The sequence below is a fragment of the Molossus molossus genome, unplaced genomic scaffold (assembly GCF_014108415.1).
Source record: "Molossus molossus isolate mMolMol1 unplaced genomic scaffold, mMolMol1.p scaffold_m16_p_11, whole genome shotgun sequence".
NCBI lineage: Eukaryota > Metazoa > Chordata > Mammalia > Chiroptera > Molossidae > Molossus > Molossus molossus.
In genome coordinates, this window is record NW_023425346.1 from 35,828,487 (window position 1) to 35,855,600 (window position 27,114).

Here is a 27,114-nt window from a genome sequence, read left to right on the forward strand (position 1 = left end):
AAGTCAGGACGAAATATATTGATAGTCTGATCTTTTTCCTTTAGAAGGTAAAAGTGGTAATGTTTTTTACATGAAATATGAGGAATATTGAATTTATAATTTTTCCTCTCTTTTCCTTCTCTTCTCTTCCTCCTTCTCTGCCTCCCTTCTTCACTCCTTTTATTTTTCCCATCAACAATGATTTATTAGATACATATGTAAAGAACCAAGTGTGGGTCTTGTTATTTTATTTTTAAAATTGATTTTGTTATACAACAAGGGGACGTTGGGGAGGCTTTAAATGCAGAGGCAATAAAGAACAAAGTAGGCAATAAATTCACTCTGTGAATCAGGCAAGCAGACCATCTCTGGTTTCTTCTCTCCATGCCTTCCTCGAGGAACGGAATCTGAATTCTTTGGGACTCCAACCCAAATTTTCATGCTAGTGCTTTCTGGGAAGGTTTGAACCATAGTTTATTCTGAAAGCTCAGTTAATATTTACTGAGTTAAAATCTTTGTTCTGTGATTAGCGCTACCTAACATCAGATCTAGTTCTGGTTAGAAGTCCTGTTCTTTAATTTCACTTTTCATAGAATCTCCATTTCTTTGATTCTTTTTATTTCCATTGATTTTTATTTAATTAATTTTTATTGTTGAAAGTATTACAGATACCCCCTTTTCCCCCCACTGACTCCCACCTTCCCACTCCCACACCCCACCTGCCTTCCCTAGCAAAATGTCCCTGTCGATTGGTTGTGCATATATGCATATGAGTTCTTTGGTTTATCTCTTTCCACCCCTCCCAACCCCTAATCTCCGTTTCTAATTGCAATAAAATATGATATTTCTCAGGCACCAAGGATTTGCTGCATGTTTCTTACTTGCAAGTCTCCCAGGTGAATTCTGACAAGGCACTGTAGATGAGATAAATAACTGAGTAACTCGGTAGCATTACATTTTTTATTACAACATTGTCAAATAGAGAACGAGAGCTGTAGGAAGCTGTTTCTAGCTTACTTCAGTGTGCTGGAGGGAAAACAAAATAAGTAGGCCTCCAATTTCTGCTCCTTATCTGTTATTTTCCTCCGAAGGACAATGTGCCTTTTAGGTAAGAGCTTCTCTAGTTTGGTTTTCGACTTTAATGTGCTTGGAGCAGGAGTTGTGCCTCTGTATTCTGCACAGTGTCTGGCTGCCTAGACTCTGCTGAAGTTCCTTTTACCACCACTCCTTATTTAGTGCTGGGCCGCTAGCTTTTCCCCCATTCCCTGTGACTCATGGGTGAGCTGTAGCCTTGTGCCTTTGTGGTGCATGTGATTCACACTACACAGGTCTGTAGGATGTTCTAAGCTCTCTTTGTCCTTTGAGTCTGAGCCTTGATTTTCCTCTCTTGATGAGCTTTTGGTACAAAACATGCAAAAGCATGTGCCAATGCAGCTGCCTTGAGGAAACTGGTGATGTCTGCATTGGTGCTTTTTTATAAGTGTAAAAGTTGCACAAGGAGAGTAGATGTGAACATATAGAAATAAAGATGACCATCTGGCCTGTGCTCACACAGAAGAAAAATGTACTCAAGACTAAAAATATTTAATAAGAAGACAAAATAATAATAAAAAAGGGCTTATCTTGGCAAAATGCAATCTGGCGTTTCTGGTGGTAAATCAATGACGCCACATATACTTAATGGATGAGATGCTTTAGAAAGCAATTGAGTCCATTAAGTGTTGTATGGTAAAATAAGGCAGGAAATCTAGGAAGATCCTGTATTAAAGTAAAACTCCAAAAGACACCTTTTATGCACAGTTGGGGAACCAGTTTGCTATTTGTCAGTGCTTCATCCTGGCTTGGGTGTGAGCTGATATTCTTATGTGTCTGGGAAAGTTTGGTCACCTGGTAGGAGAACGGAGGATAGAGCTGTTTGAATTAGCTTGCTTCAAGGGTTTTGCTTGAAGAAAGAGAAAGTTTTTCTTAAGGGCTTCGGGTAGAGGGGAGGACAATGTGGCATTTCCTTCAGCAATAGTCCTCCTGTTAGCTTCAAGGACTTGAGTTTGAACTCTGTGGAGAGAAGGGCCATAGTGGAACCTGAAGGACTGTTTTCCTGAGGGACCCGAGAGGCCCCCATTACTGCACTAGTGGGGAGAGGGGTGAGCACTGAGACTTAAGGGACATCTTTGGTCTTTGTTGCAGATTTGGGAAATCCAAGAGACAGTTGCCTTGGCCCTGACAGTTGGAGTATCACAGCCAATACCTACAGGCCAATGTGATCTGGGAAGCTTGCCTTAAACTGTTTGCCTGTGTTGGTGCATAGGAAGATGCCAGGGATAGAAGTGAAAGAATGACAAGGATTATACAGACTGAAAAGGAAGCACAGGCCATGCGGTGACTTCACCATGAGAACGCAAACATTCCAGGAAGTCACAGTAATCCTGGGGCAGGTATTAGGCTTCTTACAAACTGAGACATGGAACTTAGAATCTACTTAAAAAATGTTTTTATTGATTTCAGAGAGAGAAAGGGAGAGGGAGGGAGAGATAGAAACATCGATGATGAGGAAAACACCAATTGGCTGCTTCCTGCACACCCCCTGCTGGGGATCAAGCCCGCAACCCAGACATGTGCCCTGACCGGGAATGGAACCAGTACCTCCTGGAGTATAGGTCGGTGCTCATCCCCTGAGACACACTGGTCAGACTCTACTAATTTTTAAAAAAAAAATATTTCTAGGTAACACTTTGGCCCCTCCTTTCCTCTCTCCCTTTCTTCATTCCTTCTTTCCTCCCTCTAACCTTTGATCCTTCCATGCTATTAAAAGTAAATCACACTATAATGATTTTCTCTTTACTACACCTTGAATTTATTTTTTGCTACATTTTGTGTTATTGAATGGGCCTTGGGAATTGATTCGACATTGCCTGAGGACTCTCCGTATCAGCTGCATCCTTAAATCATCCATACTGGCCCTGGGCATATATTGATGTTTTTGCACGTGGATTCATTTCCTGCATCCATCCTGATTGTCTTGTACACTTACTTCATCACTCTTGTTCAAGTGGTATGGGTGAGGCTGCCCATGACCTTAGCTTCTCATATGGCTCAGTATTTGGACATGTGAACCGCACTGCCCCGTATTTTTTTTTTTTTTTTTTTAGTTGTTAAATAAGACATGTGGTCTTTCCTGCTGGAATGACCAACCTGGCAGAAGGGAGCTGGAGCTGCTGGCGGCGAATTCTGCCAGCATACTGGAAGAGCCAGTCTGAGAAGGAAGCTAAGGAGAGCAGAGCCAGAGTTCTGACTACACTGGTGAACCTTTGGCTCTCGTCATGCCAGATGCAGTTTCAGGTCTGTGAGTCAAAAAGACTTTTCTGAACTGGGTTTCTGTCACCTGAAGTTTCCAGAGTCCAGCCAAACATAGCACCTAAGCCACACCTGCTGGTGCTATGAGGGTGCTGATACGTTGAAAGAGATGATGCAGTGGGACCAATGTCTCTAAAGTAGACATTCTAAAAGAAACCTGGGGACGAAAGTGATCTGGCTTTATTAGGGACAGGATTTTGGGGATGTCGGGAAGTGTGAGTGGCTGGGCCCTCTGATTGTTAGAACCCCTCCCTTCTTGCATAAATTTACCTCTCCTCAAGTCTATATATAGGCTTCAGACAGGATTTGGAGATTTAACACGTTGAACTTGGGAGAGGGCCATTTGAGATGTTTTAGCACACCATGGCTGTCTGTGCACTAGCAGGTCCTGTGCTAACAAACACACCTGCTTGAGCTATACCTTGGCTCATCCAGATTGTCTATATTCTGGCTAAAAAGTAGAAGGGGGTGGAACAGTAGCTCTCAGGATTGGAAAATGAAAGCCTTTCCGAATTTTTCTGCCTCTTCCAGGAGACTTATTTTTAGAAGCATGAAATTGGTAGGTATGTGCTGTCTTCCATTCTGTGTACCTGACTGTTTTAAGGATACAGGCCAAACTGGAGAGTGTTTAGAGAAGAAAACTATAAACCGACGCCTCAACTAAGTAGTCTCACACAGAGGAGAGTTAAATATGTAACTTTTGACTCATTAAAGGTAAATGCAAAACACAATTACTGGCTATAACCAACTAGAAAAGTTTGGCCTTCCAGAATTTCAAGAAGCAACTCATGACCACAGTTGAGGGGAATTAGGTAGGAGTGTTAATGTAAGAAGACTGGTTGTTCTGCTACCCAGTAGCCACTGCCAAGCATTAGAAATTGGCCCTTGAAATTAAGCCCATTTGAATTGGCCTAATTCAGCCTCGTTCACTGCAGCCCTGTCAAGGGAACCAATATTGGGACTCAGATTTTTCCATGTCGAGGACAATCCTCCCTTGCATCATCACATCGTTTCTTTAAATCTAATAAAAGGTCATTCATTGCCCCTTTAGTGATTAGGTTTAAGGGACAAATTTCAAAGATAATATTGCAGCTATGCAACCTTAGTCACTAAATGATGTTGAAGACTGAGTATGTCTCATGGTGGCTCTTATGAAACACGATGTGTAGCTTGACAAGGTGTTGATTTAAGGTCTCTCTCTCTCTCTCTCTCTTTGTATTTACTTCAGGTGCCTAGAATTGGATTAATTACAATTCTTGGTTTATGACACATTCTCATTATTAGTCCACAAATGGACAATTTTTATTCATTTACTTGGCTATTGGGGGAGTGGGACTGCACTTACCCATAACCTCTGAAATTTGACATGGCCTTGTGACTTGCTTTGGCCAAAAAAACGTGACCAGAAGTGATGTATCATTTCTGAGCAGAAGCATTAAAAGAAGGATCTGTGCATCCTCACTGCTCTGGTGATCATGAAAACTTTCACAAGCCTGGGTCCTTCCCTGGCTATGATGAACAGAGCCCTCCTGCTGGCCTGCACTAGATGATGAAAAGGGACAGGAAATATATTTAAAGTAAATTGTGTTAGAAATTTTGGGTTGTCAGGACAGCTAACCTAGTCTGTGCCAGTAAATAAGCTATTGTTTCTCAATACTAAACCCACCCTTGTCTACCTTGTGTTTTGGAGGCTGAGATTTTGCTAACCATATTCCTTCTTGACCAGCTTGCTCCCTGTTATGTGCTACCGATAGGGGTTTGTGGAGACTTGGAAGAGGGGATGAGCAAAGGAACTTCTCTTTCCTGGTTGGCTCATAGTTCCTGTCAGTATTATCTCAGCAAGGCCTCACTCTGACAGCATCAGTTGATTTCATTTTCCAGCTTCCTCAAGCATCTTCAGGACGAGCTTTATTGTGCCCCGCTCAGAGGAACTAGCACAAGCTGGAGGGGCCCCTCCTCAAACTCCATGAGGATCCTCTTCTGAGCTTCTAGGTTCTGATAATCCTGCCCTTTTCGTTTTGTTCTCCAGCCCTAAGGATCGTAGCTGATTCCCACAGTCGCCATATCTATGCTACCATTGTGCTCTCTTTTGCTTTTTAATTCTTCAAATACTTATTTAACCAATTTCCTATATTAAATTTTCTCTGTTAAAATGATTGGTGTGGTTGTTGTTTTCCTGAATGGGTCCTTGCTGATACATAGACGGATATAGTTACTTTTAATAATGTAATAAGCACTCATAAATTTGCTACCCAAAGCCAGGGCTAGTTTCTTGACAATAACCTTCATCTAACCAGGTAATATTTAATCTAACCAATCTCTCCTTCCCACCCCATCTTCCAGCCTCTTCCCTCAGGTAGTATCAGTGAGTTTGAGCCTGTATTCATCACTCCTTTTCTGTCCTTTTTATGAACTTTTATTATACGATATGTATGCCTAGCCCTACAATTATAAATTGTAATTATAGTTGCTTTAGTTTCACAAAAAGGGTATTGTGTGGTATGTAATCTTTTGTGATTATTGATTAATTTATTACATTGCTAAGATTTACCCATATTGTTGTTTATTGCTGTATAATGTGCCATTGGGTAAATAGCCTGGTGTATATAATTTGAAGTAACTTAGAAAAAGCAAAATATAGGTTTGGTGGTATTTAGGAATGGAAATTTTATATTAAAAAGTGGTGTTACTGGCCTCCCTGATGTAGTTTCTGGATGCACTCTGGATTCATAGATCAGAGAATGAGTAAAGAAAGAATATACATCTTACTAAGCATTTACATATGTTAAACATGCAGTGTGCAGTCTCAGGAGACTTCGGGTAAAGTGTGAAATAGGGGTTTTGTCTTTATATAATCTAACATTTTAATTTAATTCATTACTAATCCCAGGGTGGACAGAGAGCCACCATAGACGCAAGATTACATGGACTAGAGCATCAGATGCCTTACTTTTTAAAGCTGTCTCTGTGAATCAATATTGTTCTTTCTTTCTTTCTTTCTTTCTTTATTTATTTATCCTCACCCGAGGACATTTTTCCATTTTTTGTTCAGGTAGAGTGGGAGGGAGAGAGAGGAACAGAGAGAGAGAGAGAAGAAACATTGATGTGAAAGGGACACATCGAGTGGCTGCCACCCGCACAACCGACCAGGGCCAGGGACAAACTGCAACCGAGGTACGCGCCCTTAGCGGAACCGAACTCGGGTCTCTCGGGACCGCAGGCCGACACTCTAACCACTGAGCCAAACAGGCCAGGGCATCAATGTTGTTCTTAAAGAACAGCTATTTTCAGTGAAGTGTAATGACCAGCATTTGCTATGGGCTAGAAATGGGTGGAGATACAAGGATCTAATAAACCGGGAAGCTCTGTAAGATATTGTTCATTACAATTAACAGCAAGTACAAAAACAATTAACAAAAGAATTGAACAGTGGTTATTCTCAGAACAATTGTGAGGGCTTTCCAGTTTGTCTGAAGGTATTTCTGTGACAGAGCATCCTTGCCCAGTACCAGCCAGTGGATTCCAGTGTTCTGAGAGAAATCCATCCAAGAGATACCTAGTGAACTATGGAGAATAAAAATAATAGAAGCTAACATTTATTCAACACCTACTGGGAACTTCGGCCTGCCAAACAACTTATATGCATCACTTCATTTCATCTATACAAGAAGGCAGACACTATCACTGTCTCCATTTTTATGGTCAAGAAAATCAACATCTAGAGAGTAAGCCACTTGTTCAAAGTCACACAACTATTTAATAGTGATGTTGGAATTTAAACCTCAGTCTGCCTTGCTCTGCAACCGAGTTCCTAATCTCAATTTCAGCCAAACACAGCCTTTCTATTTGATCTTTCTGTTTGTAGTCATGTCAACTTCAAATCATCTCTCTTAAATGCTAGAGAGACAGGGAGTAGAGCTTATATAGACAGGACCACAAAAACAAAGCTGCCTGAATTTTAACCTTATTTTGATATTCAGTAATATATTCATTCATAAAATTATCCATTAAGCATTTAATGATGTGTCCGAAATTGTGTAGCTACAATGATAAGAAAGATGGTCTCTGCCCTTAAGGAACAAATAGTGAAGTCATACCTTTCTTACTCTTAGGATACCTCTCCTCATTTGCTTTATTTTAAGTTAATGGAGAGACACTGAAGAATTTTATAAAGAGAAGTAAAACAGTCATTGTTATATTTCTAATTCTCTAGAGATAACTTATCTAGCAGTTGTCTGGAGGACAGAAAATTTGTAAAATTCAAACTAAAGGCAAGATATCATGAAAGAGTTATTGAAATTAAGGGGAACTAATAAAAGATGATGTAGGCTTATATTAGGATGGAGCCATGGGGATAGAGTTCATAAATGTTCTTAGGAGATAGTAGAGAGAGTGTAATCAAGAATGGTTCACTGGTTCCTGACCTGGATAAATGAATAAATAGTAGCAGCAGTTACTTGGGTAGAGAATATTGAAGGAAAGAGCAGATTATAGGGTGAGAGAGAAGTTGATGAGTTGAGTTTGGGATGTGTTGAATTTGAGGTACCTACAGCCCATCCAGCTGAATGTGCCCATCAGGCAGTTGGTTATATTCTCTGATATATCCCTATATTATACCTAGTTATATATTAGGTAGAGGTCCCTTCTGGAGACAAAAATTTGGAACTAATCATCAGAACTTTAAAAACTTTTGAAAAAGATGTGATTGCAAATGAGAGCATATATAAGATAATGTGTGTGTGTGTGTGTGCCCCCAGTTCCTTGAACAGAGCCCCTCAAATCCTTATAAATTCCTAAGTGATAAGAGCACTAGGGGCACCCTTTATTCTAATGAGGTGACTCTGGGTGGGCTTCTGGATGGCTCTTGAATGGGGCTGGTCATTAGAAAGACCAAGCCATAATCAGAAGCTTAGAATTTTCAGCCCCACCCCTCATCCTCCAGAAAAAAGGGAGGGGCAGGAAATGGAGTTAATAATTGATCATGCTTACTTGATAAAGTGTTCATTAAAAATCCTAATAGTATTGGGTTCAGAGAGCTTCCAGGGGGGTGAACACATCTACATACAGGTAGAGTGGCACACCCCAACTTCATGGGGATAGAGGCTCCTGCCATGGGACCTTCTCAGACCTTGCCCTGTGTGCCTCTTCATCTGGATGTTCATCTGTATCCTTCCTTATATTCATTAATAAAATGGTAAATGTAAATAAGTGTTTCACTGAGCTCTGGGAGCTGCTCTAGCAAATAGTGGAATTCAGTGTGTGTGGGAGGACAGTCATGGGAACCTGTGACTTGTAGCTAAGTCAGAAAGAAGTTGTGGGTAGGTAACCTGGTGACCTACCACTTGAGACTGACATCTGAAATTGGGGTAATCTTGTGAGACTGAGCCCTTAACCTGTGAGATCTGACACTGCCTCTGTGTCAGACTGAGTTAAACTGTAGGACACCCAGCTGGTATCACAGAGTTGCTTGGTATTGGGAGAAAACTTCACATATCTGGTGTCAGAAGTGTTGTGAGTGTGGGAGTTTTGTGAGAGTCAAGGAGAAATACAGGAGGAAAGACTGAGGTTTTTCTTATAGAACATGTAAAATGAGCAGTCCAGAATTTCAAGGAAGAAACTGAGGAGAACTAACATTCAAGGGTGAATTCCTTAGCAGCAATTCAATAACAAATTCTTTAAGGGTATCTAGCCAAAAGTTTATCTTGTCTTCTAAATTCTTTCCTAGATTTTTTTCCCCTTCATTTTAGCATTTATAATCGACTTAAAAGTCCTATCAAACATTTTCTTTTTGTTTCATATCTACCAATTTTGTTCCCTACTCTTCTAGTTTTGTAATTAAAGGATTTTCCATATTTTATCAGTTTGAAGATATTAAAATGCTTGTTTAAAAAATCTTTCATATGCTTTATTGTCTCCATTTTTTTAAATCAGTATTTCCTTTAAGTAATTTTGTGGAATTTTCTCTAATGGGGTAGATTTCTCTGTGAGGTTTTGGATTTTGACTTTCAATCTCATCTTAAGTGAGAGATATTTTCCCCTCTCTTCTGACACAGTTCTTGTACTTGGTGTTGTTTCCCTTTAGAGTCACAGAGTTCCCAGTTTAAAATGATGTTTTAATATTGGCTTGGGGATATTGTACATTCAGTCCTGGAAGCCTTTGTTCTTTCTTGTGATCCAAGGCCTCCCAGATAGGAATAACCTTGCCCTAGCACATATTGTCAACACTGAGCCTGAATGTAGGCTCTGACATGCATGGAGTGCTTTTGTCTTTATTCTCTGTTAGCAGTTGACTTCCCAGAGGCCAGCACCTGTTTTTAATCCCAGAGCTTAGAGCTGCAACCCACTTTCATTATTATGGATTTTTAAAAAAGTATCTGAACCATGAAGATATTGATATATTTTTATTTTACCTGTGTATTTTAAAGACACTTTTAAGCTATTACTGTTATATGTTTGGAGTGAAAGAGTGATGGGGATTTCCAAGGGAACTCACTTTACCAGCTTCATTATTTTTGTGTTCAGGTTAGAATGGAAGAGACTTGAGTATAACTATATCTACATTGACTTTCTGAACAATGAAAGGCAGGATGTAAGAGTATAGACTTACTTGCTTCCAAGATGTAGCGATAAGTTCATTTTAATAGAAAAGAATATAAACTTTTTGTATGTCTTTGTTCTCTAACCAGTTTTATTTTTAATTTTTTATAATTTTTATTTATTATTTTTTTCTTAACTTATCTTTGTTACAGATGTTTCTCCTTTCACCAGAAGATACCCTCCTCCTTATCCCATCACCCACCAAGCATTGTTGTCTATGTACATGCATATAAGTTCTTACGTTTATTTCATGCACTGCCCCCAAACCCCCTCTTCTGAGATTTGTCAGCCTGACAGTATTCTTTTGCATGTCTCTGGGTCTATTTTGTTCATCAGCTTTTTTTTGTTCATTATATTACACAAATAAGTGAGATTATGTGGTATTTGTCTTTCTCTGATTGGCTTACTGTATTTCGCTTAGCATGATACTCTCCAGGTCCCTTTATGTCCATTTTAAAAATTTTTATTAATTTATTTTGTTACAGGAGTTTCTACTTTTTTCCCCCTATTGACACCCTCCTCCCCATCCCCTGCACCCTGTCCACAGCTTTGTTGTCCACGTCCATTGGTTATGCGTACATGCATATAAGTTCTGTGGTTTATCTTTCCCCTCCTCCTACCATCCCCTCTTCTGAGGGTTGTCAGTCTGTACCCTACTTCTGTGTCTCTGGGACTACACTATCCCTTAGTCTGTTATGTTCATTATATTCCACAAATAAGTAAAATCATGTGGTATTTGTCTGTTTCTGCTTGGCTGGTTTTGCTTAGGATAAAACTTTCCTGGTCCCTCCATGTCGTCTCAAAGGATAAGAGATCTTTCTTTCTTACAGCTACATAGTACTCCATTGTGTATATGTACCACAGCTTTTTTATCCATTCATCTACTGATGGACATTTGGGCTGTTTCCAGATCTTAGCTATTGTAAATAGTGCTGCTATGAACATGGGGGTACATATATTCTTTCCGATTGGTATTTCAGGTTTCTTAGGGTATATTTTTAGGGTATATAGAAGTGAGATCACTGGGTCAAATGGCAGTTCAATTTTTAATTTCTTGAGGTAACACCATAGTCTTTTCCATAGTGGCTTCACCAGTCTGCATTCCCACCAGCAGTGAACTAGAGTCCCTTTTTCTCCACACCCTCACCAACACTTGTTGTTTGATAATTTGTTGATGGCAGCCATTCTGACAGGTGTAAGGTGATACCACATAGGTGTTTTAATTTGTATCTCTCTGATGATTAATAATGTTGAGCATTTTCTGTCTGGAGAGGTGTCTATTTAGCTCCTCTGCCCATTTTTTAATTAGGTTCTTTGTCTTGCTTTTGTTGAGTTCTACGAGTACTCTATGTATTTTGAAAATTTATCTAGTGTATCATTGGCAATGATGCTCTCCCATACAGTGGGTTGCCTTTTCATTTTGATGGTTGTTTCTTTTGCTGTGCAGAAGGTTTTTAGTTTGACATAGTCCTATGTGTTCATTTTTTCCTTTGGTTCTGTTACCTTAGGTGATGTATCAGTGAAAATTCTGCTGTATATGATGTCTGAAATTTTGTTGCCTAGATTTTCTTCTAGGATTTTTATGGATTCATGAGTCACATTTAAGTCTTTTATCCATTTTGAGTTTATTCTTGTGTATGGTGTAAGTTGATGGTCTAGTTTCATTTTTTTGCATGTAGCTGTCCAATTATTCCAACATCATTTATTAAAGAGGCTATCTTTATTCCATTGTATGCTCTTGCCACCTTTGTCAAATATTAATTGAGCATATTGTCTTGGGTCCATTTCTGGATTCTCTGTTCTGTTCCACTGGTCTATATGCCTGTTCTTGTGCCAGTACCAGACTGTTTTGATTACAGTAGCTTTGTAGTATAACCTGATCCCACCTACTTTGTCCTTCTTTTTCAAGATTGCTGTGGCTATTTGGGGTCTTTTATGGTTCCATATGAACTTTTGAAGTATTTGTTCTAGTTCTGTGAAATATGTCATTGGTATTTTGATGGGGATTGCATTAAATCTATAGATTGCTTTGGGTAATATGGACATTTTAATGATGTTAATTCTTCCAATCCGTGAACAAGGTATGTGCTTCGACTTTTTTATATCTTCCTCTATTTCTTTTTTCAATGTCCTGTAGTTTTCTGCAAATAGGTCCTTTACTTCTTTGGTTAAGTTTATTACTAGGTATCTTAATTTTTTTGCCACGATCTTAAATGGAATTGTTTTTTTAGTTTCTCTTTCTGTGACTTCATCATTGATGTATAGGAATGCCATTGATTTCTTGACATTAATTTTGTATCCTGCTACTTTGCCAAATTCTAGTCTAGTAGATTTTTGATGGAGTCTTTATGTTTTCTATGTATAATATCATGTCATCTGCAAATAATGACAGTTTCACTTCCTCCTTTCCAATTTGGATCCCTTTTATATTTTTTCCTGTCTGATTGCTGTGGCTAAGACTTCCAGTACTATGTTAAATAGGAGTGGTGAAAGTGGGCATCCTTGCCTTGTTCCTGTTCTTAAGGGAAATGCTTTTAGTTTTTGCACATTGAGTATGATGTTGGCTGTAGAGCATTTATATATGGCCTTTATTGTGTTGAGATATGATCCCTCTATTCCCAGATTGCTGAGCATTTTTATCAGAAATGGGTGCTAGATTTTGTCAAATGCTTTATCAGCATCTATTGATATTATCATGTGGTTTTTATTCTTCATTTTGTTTATGTGGTATATCACATTTATTGGTTTGTGAATATTGTACCAGCCTTGCATCCCTGGGATGAATCCCACTTGGTCATGGTGAATAATTTTTTTGAAGTATTGCTGGATTCGATTTGCTAGTGTTTTGTTCAGGATTTTGGCATCTATGTTTATTAGGGATATTGGCCTGTAATTTTCTTTCTTTGTAGTGTTTTTTCTGATTTTGGAATTAGAATTATGCTGGCATCATAAAATCAGTTAGGAAGTCTTCTTTCTTCTTGAATTATTTGAAATAATTTGAGGAGAATGGGTGTTAGTTCTTTAATGTTCGGTAAAACTCCCCCGTTAAGACATTCGGGCCTGGGCTTTCGTTTGCTGGGAGAGTCTTGATTACCTCTTTAATTTCCTTAGGTGTTATTGGTCTGTTCGAATTTTCTATCTCTTCCAGGTCCAGTATTTGGAGACTATGTGTTTCTAGAAATTTGTCCATTTTACTTAGATTGCCAAATTTGTTGCCATATAATTGTTCATAGTATTTGTTAATGATCTGTATTTCTGTGGTGTCAGTTGTTACTTCTTCTTTTTCATTTCTAATTTTGTGTATTTGGGTTCTCTCTCTCTGTTTCTTGGTGAGTCTAGCTAAGGGTCTATCAATCTTGTTTATCTTTTTGAAAAATCAGCTCTTTGTTTCATTGATCCTTTGAATTGTTATTTTTTTTTGTCCCCATGTCATTTATTACTGCTCTGATCTTCATATTTTCTTCCTTCTACGTGCTCTGGGGTTTTCTTTTTGTTTGCTTTCTAGTTCTTTAAGTTGTGAGGTTAGATAGTCTATTAGAAATTTTCTTGTTTCTTGAGGTAGGCCTGTAGTGCTATGAACTTCCCTCTCAGAACTGCTTTCGCTGCATCCTATAAATTTTGTGTTGTTGTGTGTTCATTTTCATTGGTTTCCAAGAAGTTTTTAATTTCTTCTTTGATCTTCTCAGTAACCCATTCATTGTTTAATGACATGTTATTTAGCCTCCATGTGTTCAAATGTCTTTGCATATTCTTGTTGCAATTGATTTCTAGTTGCATGCCATTGTGATCTAAGAAGATGCTTGATGTGATTTCATCTTCTTGAACTTGTAGAGACTTAGTTTGTGTCCTAACATGTGGTCTATCTTGGAGAATGTCCCATGTGCACTTGAGAAGAATGTGAATTCTGTAGTTTTGGGTTGTAATTCTCCGTAAATATCTATTAAATCTATTTGGTCTAGTGCTTCATTTAGAGTTTTTGTTTCCTTGCTAATTTTTTTTCTAAAGGATGTATCCAGTGATGTCAGTGGTATGTTGATATTTGGTGCTATGATTGTATTGCCATTGATTTCTCCTTTGAAGTCCTTCAGAAAATTTTTAATATATTTTGGTTCTTCTATATTGGGTTTACCAAAGTTATATCTTCCTGTTGGATAGATTCTTTCAATATTATGTAGTGGCCTTCTTTGTCTGTATTTATGGCCTACATTTTGAAATCTACTTTATCAGATATGAATATTGCTACCCCAGCTTTTTTTTTTCTTTCTTTCCATTTGCTTGATTAATCTTTTTCCATCCCTTTACTTTCAACCTATGTGAGTCTTTTGTTGTAGGGTGGATGTCTTGTATACAACATATATGTGAGCCATGCTCTCTTATTTAGTCAGCTACTCTGTGTCTTTTTATCAGAGCATTCAATCCATTTACATTTAAGATGATTATTGATATGTACTTATTTAGTGCCATTTTTGTTTAGGGTGGTTATATTTTTCTTCCTATTTCTTCTAATAATTATAGTAGTCTTTTTAATATTTCTTGCAGTGCTGGTTTGGTGCTAATGTATTTCCTTAGCCTTTTTCTGTCTGGGAAGCTCCTTATATGACCTTCTATTTTGAATGACAGCCTTGCTGGGTAGAGTAGTCTTGGATTCAGATCCTTGTTTTTCATGACCTTGATTACTTCATGCCATTCCCTTCTGGCCTGTAGTGTTTCTGCTGAGAATTCATATGATAACCTTATGGGGTTTCCTTTGTAGGTAACCTGTTGCTTATCTCTTGCTGCCTTTAGGATTCTCTCTTTGTTTTTAATTTTTGGCATTTTAATTACTATGTGTTTTGTGTGGGCCTGTTTGGGTTCTTCTTACTTTGGGCTCTCTGTTTTTCTTGAGCTTGAATGCCTTCTTCCTTCATAAAATTAGGGAAGTTTTCTGTCACTATTTCTTCAAATATATTTTCTAACCCTTGCTCATTTTCTTCTTCCTCGGTGGCTCCTATGATGTGAATATTATTAGGTTTCCAGTTGTCCCACAGTTCTCTTAAGGTGTCTTCCTGTTTTCTAATTGTTTTTTCCTTTTGATTTTCTAATTGGTTGATTTTTTTCTACCCTGTCTTTCTTCTAATGCACTGATCCAGTCCTTAGCTTCCTCTACTCTGCTGTTTAGTCCTTCCAATGTGTTCTTTATTTCTGATATGTCATTCTTCATTTCTTCTTGGTGGTTTTTAATTTTCAATTCATTGATTTTCAATGTTTCTATGTCTTTACTTGTGGTGTTGATGTCCTTACTCATACTGTTGAGCTTCCTCAAGATCATGGCTCTGAATTCTAGCTCTGTTAACTTGCTTAACTGCATTTATTTTATCCTATCTTCAGTAAAGTTCTCTTGTTCTTTCATTTGGGATTTATTTCTCTGTTTCACCATTTTCATGATCTCAGTGGGTTTTGGAGCCTGCCAAATTTTCCCTGTGGGTGTTGGTGTTCTGCTGTTTTTGGCTTCCTCTCCTGGGTTTGGATGAGCGTGGAAGGACCCAGGTTAAACACCACTGTCATGTCTTATTTTCTAGGGTAGAGTTCCAAGCCCAGGAATGGTTCAGTTATCCTCTAGCTTTTAGCCTGGAGGCTATTAGTCGGGTTACTTGAAGAGCCTTGGGTTCTCATTTGAATGATAAACTCCCTCAGGTGTTCAGTGTAAGGAGATTTTCTGAGGGTGGGACAGATGCTGGTTGTTAATAATCCTCAATTTGCATTTCAATGGCCTGTCAGGTAGGGTTGAATCTCCAAGGGAGGGGCTGCTGCCTCTCCTCAGAGCTCAGGGAAGGACTAACATGACCACTGTTTTTGTGGCCACAACTCAGCAAATGCTCTGAGTGCCCTCCAAATCTCGAGTGTCTGCACATAGTTTTAGTCCAGTCTGCCCTCCCTCTGCTGGAGCCCATGGTGAGTGGCTCTTTTAGCACTCTGTCCCAGCCCTGTGTGCTATATAGCAGGCGTGGGAGTGTAGCCCCATGGGTGCTGCTCACAGCTAAGACTGCTGCTGTCCATGGGCTCCCAGGCCTCCTCTCATGCCTCTGAAATCCTACCAGGATCAATTCAATGTCCCTGTTTATATGGTACTTGCAAGCTTCTTTTCTGTTTCTTTTTCCCAACGAATTGTCTTTATTTTGGTTGCAATTCCAGTTTGGTCCTGGGAGATGGTCTGTGTAGCTTCCATTTACTCCATCGCCATTTTGTATGGTATCTCTAACCATTTTTCTAAAAATTTGATTGATGAACATAGTCTTTGTAAGAACTATTCTAAGTAGTGGTGTCCAAGAAATCTGGTGCTTGTTAGAACTTTTGTTACCTTGCTTCTCAAAGGGTGACTATTTGGGAAAATTGAGGCAACACAACAGTAATGGTAATACTGTTGATATAGTTGTCGGGGAGGGAGTAGGATTGGAGAGAAAACAGAGGAAAGGAGAATTGATTATGGTTATAAATCCATGCTTTTCTTATCTGTAGTGATTTTTTTTCTTCTTTTGGCATGATTTTATCCCAACAGAAAAATTACTTTGATACTCTTATTTTCTGTATCAAAATGTATTTCTTTTGAACTTAAAAATATCTTCCTCTGCACTCTATTTTTTGGTTTTGTGATATCTTAATCTAAATGCAATCTTCTGGTGTACTTCCATTAATCTTTAGAGAGTCATTCTAGTCCCTTATTTACCCCCCTTTTTTTTTTGCTCTTCTATGCTTACATTTTCAAAGGTTCATTGGGATTATTTTTCTTCTGCCTAAAAAACTTCCTTTAGTATTTCTTTTAGTATGGACTTTGTAAGGACAAGATTTCTCTGTCTTTGAATTTCTGGAATGTTCTCTATTTAACTTTATTTGTTATAATTTTTTTTTGTTTTGTAGTTTTTGAAAAGGAGAGATATGATATAATGGGGAGAGATGCTTCATCTTTTCATATTTTATTTTCTTAAAACTGTTGTTTTTGAAGTAATTTCATACTAACAAGAAAGCAGCAATAATAGTACAAACAGTATCTGTATATCTTTTATTCAACTTTCCTACAGTTAGCATTTTACGACATTGGATTTATGCTTTTTCTTGCTCTGATTATATATAATTCTTTAGGACTATTTCAGAGTAAATAGCAAATACCACATACCTAATTGCATCTTCCTCAACATTAGGTATTACATTTTTATCTTTAAAGCTTATTTTCTCTGGATATATAATTCTATTCTGGATTTTAAAGAAGTCTTTCAGCACTTATTCTATTGTATTCTGGCTTCCATCATTTCCATTAGAATTTAGCTGTTAATTTGGTAGCTCATTTGAAGCTAATGAGTTTTGTTCTTCTCGCTGATTTTTAATATTTTTTTCTTTATAATTTTTTTTTAGGAGTTTTGGTTATAATGTGCTTAGATCTGTTTTCTTTTTGTTTAATCTCTTTGGAATTCTTTGAACTTTATAAATCTATAGATTGATGTTTTTCATAAGTCTTAAAACTGAATCAACCATATTTCTTCAAAAATTGCTTTGGCCGGATTCTCTCATACTCTCATCCCAGATTGCCAGTGATATGAACCTTAGACTTTTTCTTTATGTTCCCATCTCTTATACTCTTTTTGTATCCCTTTCTTCCTGTTATCAGCCTATTTTACAATAACTTATCTTTTTGTTTATGAATTCTTCATATCTAGTTTGTTGTTGAAACATTAATCACAGTTTCATGTCAATTATTTTACTTTTCAGTTCTACCATTTAAAATTAATTATTTTTTATAGATTTTAGTTCTCAGGTGAAATTCTCTATTTTCTTAAACATCATTTATACCTTTTAAAGTTTGTATATGGTAACTGAGTTATCTGGTGGTCTGTTTCTAGTGTCAGCTTTTCAACTGGTCCTGTTTATATATAAGCCTACTCTTTTTTTAAATTGAATCATGGCATTATATATGAAAAAGTGGAGAGGTTCTAGATGATGCTATCTTCCCCCAGAGGTGATTCACCCTCTTCTCTGTTAGGCAACTACAGCAGGGCAGACCCCTTAATCTAATCAGGGATTGAAGAAACTCTAGACTATATTTTGGACTTTATATGTCTAGAGTTTAAGGTTTGCCCCATCTCAGATGATAGAACTCAAAAGTTTCCAAATTAGAGCTTAGGGTATATTCCTGGGCTGTCTTACTTGGCAAATCTTGAACTTCACCTTTTGTTTCATTGGCATGTGAGACTGGAAAGCTGCACTAGGTTTGCTGAAGGTTTTTGCCCAGCTTCCTAGTTACTTTCCCTTGTGCAATGTAAGAACTGGAAAACGTTATGAGGGGAACACTTATGTGAGTTTGTGCTTACTTCTCTTTGCTTCTCTTTTGTCAGTGATCTCAGCTGCTCTGGCCCACCTGGCTACCTGAGCAGGCCAACAGTGTAATATTTTGTTCTCTGTAGCTCTATGAAAGAAGATCCATTGGTTTGTTTGCCTTTTGGAATTTGTATTCTGCAAAACTTTTAAATCTCTGCCTTCAGTCTCTCCCTTCGTACTTTGTTCAGCAAACACCCCAAGGGGAAATCTGTGTGCAGAGTATTGGGCTCACCTCAAAGAATTTCTCTTTTTTTCTGAGAACATGGCCCCTCAATTCCTAGAGCCCCCCAAAGCTCCCCAATGCCCACATACTTTAAAAACTATTTTATAGAGCCTTTCTTGTTACTTTTGGTGGAAGTGTTGGTATACAAAAGTTATTCTGTTTTTGCTGTAAATAGCATTTATCTTTCATATATTCATTCTTTAGAAAACAAAACTTTTAAAACAGAACTACTAAGTCTATGGAGGTTTTATTAATCCACTTTATTAAAGGTTATTATTTTAAGGAGTAGCGTGGAGTTTAATTTGAAAGGCAAAAGGGTTGCACATTTGAAGGGAGTGGTCACGGAAATACATGCTCACTACAAGTTGTTCTGACACAGAAGCTAGGGGATGTCTCTGATTCTCCACCAGCATACCAAATCAAAGCCAGCAGTAAGTATAAATCTGAAGAAAATCCATGTGCCTAATAAGCTGCCACTTCAAGAGCTCTCCTCCAGGGGAAATAAAAAAGTGAACATTTTCTACCTTCCCATTCCTCAATTAAGCAAATAGGAATGATTCAGCCAATGAAGTTCATGACAACTAGGTGCAGGATGGTGCTGGCCAAGAGCAAATCAGCAAAGGCGCGCTCTGGGGAGATGCCTTGGAAATCTGCTTTGTTCTGTGGGTTGATTGGTATTCTCAGACAGTCTGCTAGGATGAAACTCCCCACACAAGAGATGAAGCCTGAGAAGAAAGAGTTGAAGGGGAAGGTCCCCATGAGGAGACAATAACCAGACTGCAGCACCTCATTTAGCAGCAATATACAGCAGGTTCCTGCCCAGCAGCTTCAGACGCTGAGGCGTGGTGCTCAAGTGCTCTTCTAAGAACCGATGCTACTGAGGCCAACATGATGATGAGGTCGATAGCTGGCCCGCACTCCCCAAACTCCTAGAGGACCTGACCACCACATTAACTATTATTGAAGGTTATTTAAAAAAATTATTAATTTAGGCAATTTTTTCACAAGTGACCCTGTCTCTTCTTACAATGTGTATACTCTAATAAACACCTGGTATTTCCATCTATTGAGATGGACAAACAGAAGTTGTTTGTGGCAGGAGTTTTTTCTTTAGGCTTTTGCTTGACTGAAGTTTTTATGTTGACTATTGTTCTCTGCTCATAAGTGAGACACTCAGGAGAAACACCTTCCACCTCAGCAAGTGGCCTGGATGAAGCACAGTGTCAGGAGCATTAATGGTGAGTGACAGCGCTGGGGAAAGGGGAGCGGGATCTGGAAGGACTGGTGCCCTTGCCGAGGACACCCAGGCAGCAGCTCCTTCAAGATGTGTTATCTTAGCCTTAAGTTAAAGACAGGCTTAGCTGCCAAATAAAAGGCTTTATATTTTGAAAATTGCCCTTTTTTTTTTTTGTCATCTCAAGCAAGTAACAAGTGAGTAGCTTAAAAATGATCCCAACTGTCTCAAGCTGAGCTAACAGATAAGCTATCATTTCAAGGGCTCTTTCAATTCAGTTTCTATGTTACTATGAAAAAGAAAGATAATATGGTCTTATGCAGAATTAGACAGTAGAATATAATTTCTAAGATGAACATAATTAAATGTTTTTCTTGAAAATTTCCATGTTCTTTTCTTTGCTTGTGTCCTTACCTAGAATGGATTGTTTTCCTCTTTGAACTTTACTTTGGGAGCTGGCTCAGATTTCACTTTCCTGAGGAAGCTGTCTTTTGTTTCCATACCAAATCTTACTCTGACCTTATTCATATTACTAACACTTGTCATGCATTAAATACTGAATAGGCACTTGACCCAAATTGCCACAATTAACAGTAAAAAATTCAACGAGAGAGTTTGCCATTTTAGAAATGTGGAGAATACATTTCAGAGAAGTTAAGAAATTTACTCAGTCATACCATTAGTGAATGATGCTGCCTTTTTTTTTTAACCTTTATTTTTTCAATTTTTATGATATGTTGATATTAAATCCTATTTTTTTTGTTATTATTCATCTGTAATTTCCTAATAGTCTTTATGTAGTTCTTTATTCTTTCCTCATGGTATTAGTAGAAGACTCTACAGGGGAAGTGCTTACTAATGTCCCCTAAATTAACTATTTAGAGTATAAAGAATCATCATTGTGGTAGAAAGATCACCAAGAGTTCAGCTTTGGTTTATATCCTGATGAGTAGAGAGATCAAGATATTTTGTCCTACAGAAAATACTAGAGATATACAATTTTATAACATGATTCAACCCTGAATATTTGAGGAAACATTAGAATTGAGCAGACCCTTGATAGTCATAAGGAATACTCCTGGAGACCTATAGAATTTTCTAAAAGCATGAATTCCTTCAGTTATTTGAACCCTCATTTTCTTTTAATTTTTATTATAAAGATTAAGTTTTCCTTTTGGGGATGAACCAAGGATGACAAAAATAAGTTGAGATATGGCTGCTTGCCAGATCCATAAAAGTGACATATTCTTATACTCTAACAAAGTGTCCAGTTCAGATTTTTGTTTCCCCCAATTTGGAAATGATTATAGCCTTAGATCTTGAGAGTTGCTTTCATAAAGTGAAGAAATGCACATGTCAACTCTGGAGAGAGACTGAATACTACTGTATCCAATAATAGTTTTTGTGTGGAGGTATATTAATTATTGGAATAAGATCCCTTTGTTTTTGAAGACACAGATGCCTTATAGCTAAAATTTAAAAAATAATATATTACATTTCAATATAAAATTAATAACTTTAGAGAATTAAACTTAGGAAACATTTTATTCATTATTATAAAATTTTATAAGTTGATATAGAGTTGTTTTCAGAGAAAAAGTTATTATTAAAAAACGACGTGTTTTTTAATTAAAAATTTCTTCCTCCTGGAAATAAATGTTTGTTCTTTCACTGTTTTAATTTACCAACATTTCACTGAATTTTGTCCTCATTGTTTTAGCATACATACCCATGATTCCATCCAGGTCATTGTTATGCTTAAATTCAAATTGCTTAGAACTCAGCCTGTTCAGTTTCTTATGAAAATGAATCTCTGCCATAACCATTCAGGGAGTCTGACCTAGCCAAATATAGTCTGAGCAGCTTTGGATCTCAGGCAGAATCAGAAAAGACATGGCATAATGTTGCCATTGAGTTCTTTTCTCCATAGCAAACATTGTTAATGAATGATGTTATTCTATCCTGCTGGTCCTGGGAGGAATTTCATAATTTTCTCAATATGCCACTTTGTATTATCACTACCAATTGATGGACTTTGACAAATCAAATAAAGCCTCTAAGCAAACTTAGGTCTTCTATTTTAGTTGAGGGAATGGTATGTTTATGTTAGATGGAACTAAAAAATATCAACACCAAAATTTACTAGGTGTGAGAATGTTTTAGTCCTCATACTCCTAGGATTAAAACTAACATGATAACCAGTAAACACCAGAACTGATTTTAATCCTGTCTAATTGATCAATGACAATTTGCTTCTGTGTACTTAACTCTGAAAGCCAACCAATCAGTGACCTCATGCTTTGAAAGTCAGCCAATCAGCAGTAGATTCACTTCAATGAACTTGCATCTAAGACTGACATCAACCAACTCCTGTTTCTGTAACCAAACATAACCATGTTTCTTAATTCAACATAAATCACCTTTTAAGTCTAATGTGAACCTACTATTTCCTCTGTAACTAACATAATCCCCTCCTCCCCAACCCCTTTCCTTAAAAGCCTGTGTAATATCAGCATTTTGCTTAATTCAGTGAGATGGTGCCTAAACAACTTAGCTCTCCCTTACCTAGGTGAGCAATAAGTCAAGTTTGCAGCTTTGTTTTTTGTTCCAAAGTTTAAATGGTGGTCTCATCCTTGGACAGGTATTAGTATCTATGTCAACATTTTTTTTAGTGAAGATAGCATGTTTGCTCAACTTCTCAAATAAATTATTTGTTGGGAATAAAGTCACATATCAAAGTGTGGGTTGACCACATGACTGAGTCTTCCCCATGACAAAGAGCTTTCACTGAGATATCACATTAACAAGCATTGAGAAACTAAAATCTTTGTTTCTATTTTAACTGCATAGGATGCACTTCATTGATGCATAGCATTCATTTATACAACCTACATGTGACATCAGCCTCTTGAAGTAGACCATTAGCAAATCTGACATGCTTGAAGTGTGAATGGTTAAGGGCTTAAGGGGCAAAAAATTCTGGGAAATCCTGAGGAGTAAACCAAGAGTTGATGAGAGATAGCAAATAAGTCTACTTGCAATTCCCCAATATGAGACTACACTCAGCCACCTTTGAATCTTTCTCTAGACATCCTAGTCAGCTTAGAAAAAGAGGGGAAGTGCATGTATATGTGGGAAATTAATTTGGGGGTAAACTTGCCAGTAGATGGTGGTGATAAGGCTGGCAGAGAAGTGACCCCACAGCAATCCAGGACTGAATAAGGATTCTGTTGTCAGTGGAAAGATTATGATGGACTGAAAGATGTGTGAAAGACTTGGTTTTTAAATTTTTTATAATAAAGTGCAGATGTGACTGGAGATGAGGAGGAAAACAGATGACAGCTTTGTGATCATGGAGGAGAGCACATTGAGGGAAAGGTCTCCAATCCATGGCATTCAAACAAAAAGATTTTTGAGCCTCAATGGTGTATTATGTGCTAGTAATTTTGCCAGATGCTGTGGGAGCTGCAAAAATGAGCAAGCTGTAGCTTCTGCTCTCATGGCACTTGCAGTTTAGTAGGAATAGAACTTTATGATGAGGATGTTCAGAAATGTTTGTGGCTGGTTCAGGAAGGAGGCCATTGAAGCCAAGGAGATACAGGCTATGACGTCCGTGTACTAGGTGGTCATCAATGTAAATGCTGAAGCCTGAGTGTGGAGGTGAGGAATGGGACTGAAGAGAAATACAAATGCTGTACATCACCAAGGTACAGGGCAGTTATGGTTGCTTCTTTTAAATTTAGTTCCTTTTGGTTTATCTAACAGGGTATAGGAATCTGAGAACCAATGGGAACCCATGGCAATAATATTAATTTTCAAGGGAGTCAGATATACATTTATGGGAGGAAATGGGTCTGGCTAATTTTGATACCATTACATTATCACTTGAGATATTAAATGCTACAGAAATAACCTGAAAACATGAATTCACACCTGAACATTTGAAGCCTTCTTTTATAGGGAATGTATATATCCGGGAAAATTATTGGTAGCCGCATAATTCTCTCTGATTATTTTTTTGATGTCTAATGCTGAGCCTATTAGCACTAAATGTTTGAAGAATAATGAAGCATTACATTGTGATTATTTGGTGTGTACATCAATTCTAGGAGAAAAGATAATTTTGGAGTTGGTTAAATGCTAATATTAAAGATAAATCAATAGAACCCAAGCCAAAGGTCTAACCACAGACTGAATTTGGGGCACAGTTGTAAAATTCACAACTTCTTGTTGTATTTACTCCTTTAAGCCAGACTGTTACACTTTGTACCTAGCATCAGCAGTAATTTATTCACAGTGTCCTCATGTCTATAATTGATGCTGCCAACCTTATTTTTACTACTTGGTTTTGTTTTCTTAAAAATAGCCTTCTTTCAGTGTGTGGTAGCTGGGTTTTATATGGTTATTAGAGAGAAGCTTGTTAGCAGTTAGGGAGTACAGAGATGAAAACGAGTGTTCTCAGGTGGGTGTCTGTTCTACCTGCAATTTGCTGGGAGGTAGCAGTTATCAAAGAAACACTGGCTGCTGCTGCTGAGTCTGAGGAGGCTGAGGGGTTTTCAGAGCACATGCTGATGGACATGGGATGAATAGTTGCCAGTGGGTTTAATTCTGGCTTGTTGCCAACCCAGTGCCTAGGCAGCTCCCAATAGGAAATGACAGATGTGTTAAAGCATGAGGCAAATGTGTGACATGGTTTTGGACAGAGGCCACCAAGTGCTGTTTACCTTGGGTTCTTTTGTTTATGTTTACACCTGCTTTTCTTCACAAGGTAGCCAACCTGATGGGGCTCCAGTTCCTGATTGAAAAAAAAAATTAAGGGGCATATTTACATCTTTCCTTTGTAATTACATAAATCACATGTGGTGACATCTGTTGGCTGTGTTTGTGATGTGGCCAAGTGGGAGACAATATACACCCAGTTTTCTCTTTTAATTGTAAGGGAAAGAGCAGATCATCCTCGTGTCACATGCTTTGGTGTCATGGCATTTCTAGCATCTGGCACTGCATGGGGTGCAGTTAGGCTCATATGAATATGTGGCAGGGGGAAGATGCCCCAGGCAGACAGAAATTGAAAACAAGATTACAGGCAGAGCCAAATGTGGTGCATCATTTTTGGAAACACTGAAATATTAAACAGTTTTAACTTGGGCAGCAGATTGGCCGCACATGGTATTTTCTGATGCTGGTGGTTAATGTAGCAATTAAAAAAGAAGAAGAAGAAAACATATTGAGCAAATGCCTTAAAAAGAGGGCAAAAATTAGCTAAAAAAGGGGGTGGCATTGCTCATATTGTTTACTTTATTTGCTTGTGGCATTGCTCATGTTGTCTGCTTGTATAACAGTGTTTGGAAGCACAGCTTGCTTCTTATGAGAATACTGACACCGTCACTTGGAGATTAGATTGCCTATGCCAAATAGTAGGTCTGCCAAAGCATCTTTATCTTCATGTAGGTAGGCATGCAAGAAATGCTGACGGCACCTGGAGGAGGTATAAAACCAAATGAAGAGAAATGACCGAAGTATATACTAACAATATGCATTGCATGTTTTTGGAAAAACACCCAATTCTGTCAGAAGGGGAGCATCACAGAAAGTAGAGGGGTTTTAAAAAGAGAGTAATTTGCTTTCTCTTAAATGTCACTGTTCAAATTCTACTTGAGCCAGGAAAGAGGCAAGTTCTCTTTGCTTTTCTTTTCCTGTAAGGTGTTGACAACATGAAGGTACAGTTTCCCAACAACTTAGTCTGTTCCCCGATTTTCACCCACTGTCTTTCAATCAAAGAAACATCAGTAGAAAAGCATGATTTTGTATTTTCTCCATAGAATATTATGTGACAGCCAGAACCATTTTCTGTTTTTTTCCCCCTCTGGTTCTTTTATTTTGTAAATGGTCTAGCTAATACACTATTAAATTTAGCAAAGAAACATCACGAATATATTTTTTCTGCCTTCCTGGGGTTGAAGAATGGTCATATCTTTGAATAAGGTTTTTCAGTAAACAGTAGAGCTTTAATCAAATACTGACATAACACCATATAGTCTATGCTCTAAAATTCTCTGAAGTTTCCAGAGTTAGGCTTATAAAGCATTAAATGTTTATTTGTGAGTTTTTTTATTTTGTACCATAACAAATTTTTCTTTTCGTTTATAATACTTATTTTTTATTCAGAGAGAAACTATTTACATGTAATATTTATTTCTTTAAATTTTTGTCTTTCTCATACAAAACAGTTTATTTTACAGTCTAATTGTTATAGTCTGTAGTCTTCTAAGTCATATATAAAGAAGTGAGAAGAAAGGAAGAGAGGGGATGTGAACTCACATTAATCAAGACTCCTTCAGTTGCAGCTGCCAAAACTCATTTCAAAGACATTAAGTCAACACACACACACACACACACACACACACACACACACACTCACACGCTTAGTAGGACATTCAACATCTCTACACATACATTAGTTTTTACAACTAGCACCTCTTTTCTTGTAGCTCCAGCCAAAATTTTGCCAATGACCGCGATTGGACTGACTTGTATCACATGGCCTTCCTGATCTTATTACCATGGCCAGGCTTGAGTAGCATGCTTCCTCCTACAGCTATCAGGACCAAGGACAGCAGCAATGCTTCCCCAAAGAGATTCTTTGATTCTAGGCAGACCAAAAGCACATGTCCACTACAAGTTCTTATTAAGGGAGGCTGTAACTACTTTCTAGAAACTATAAATGGAACACAAAACATAACTCTTTATTTTCTCTGCCTTACGTATATGTTGAATCATGGAGCTGATGTTTTCTAACTATAATTTTAAAGGGTTAATGCTTTATTTTTATTTATTTGGACGTTTAATAATTCCCAAAGAATCTAAACCCCAAACAATTAGATAAGGAAACAAAGAAGACATAGATAAATTAATTATTTTTTTCTTGGCTTCCCCCCCCCAAATAATATTTTGATGTGTTGCTTCAAATAAGCATTTGCATGGCTGTCTATGAAATCAACAACCCTTTAAATTGAGGGGGAAAAATAATGCAAAATAGCAGAACCTATTTATCTGCCAATTATTGATAGATATTAACTCACTTATAGACTTTAGTTATATAAATGTATCCAAAGTTGTGATTTGTCACTGTGCCAAGATTCCATCTATGGGTTCTGCATAGGATTCCCACTCTTTTATTTATCATCAAAGTTCTCATATATTTCACTATAAATTGAATTGTGTTTATTATTTCCTCTTCTATGCTCTGTTTGTACTTTTAATATTGCACTTATCCCACAGTTTTTGTAACTTAGTGAGCTAAATTACTTTGGGGACAAAGTAAGATTCTAAATATATAAAATATTATTATTTGCCTATGGATTTTCCTCAACCATTAAACTTG

At 37.6% G+C, this 27,114-nt stretch overlaps 1 long non-coding RNA gene across 1 annotated transcript in view; it reads left to right on the forward strand.

Annotated features, from left to right (window-relative positions):
• Positions 1–27,114, forward strand: part of LOC118625721 — a 130,453-nt gene that overhangs the window by 96,865 nt on the left and 6,474 nt on the right. The window contains exon 4 of the long non-coding RNA XR_004958713.1: positions 19,662–19,734. This is a non-coding gene — a long non-coding RNA (uncharacterized LOC118625721). The remainder of the gene's footprint in view (positions 1–19,661; positions 19,735–27,114) is intronic.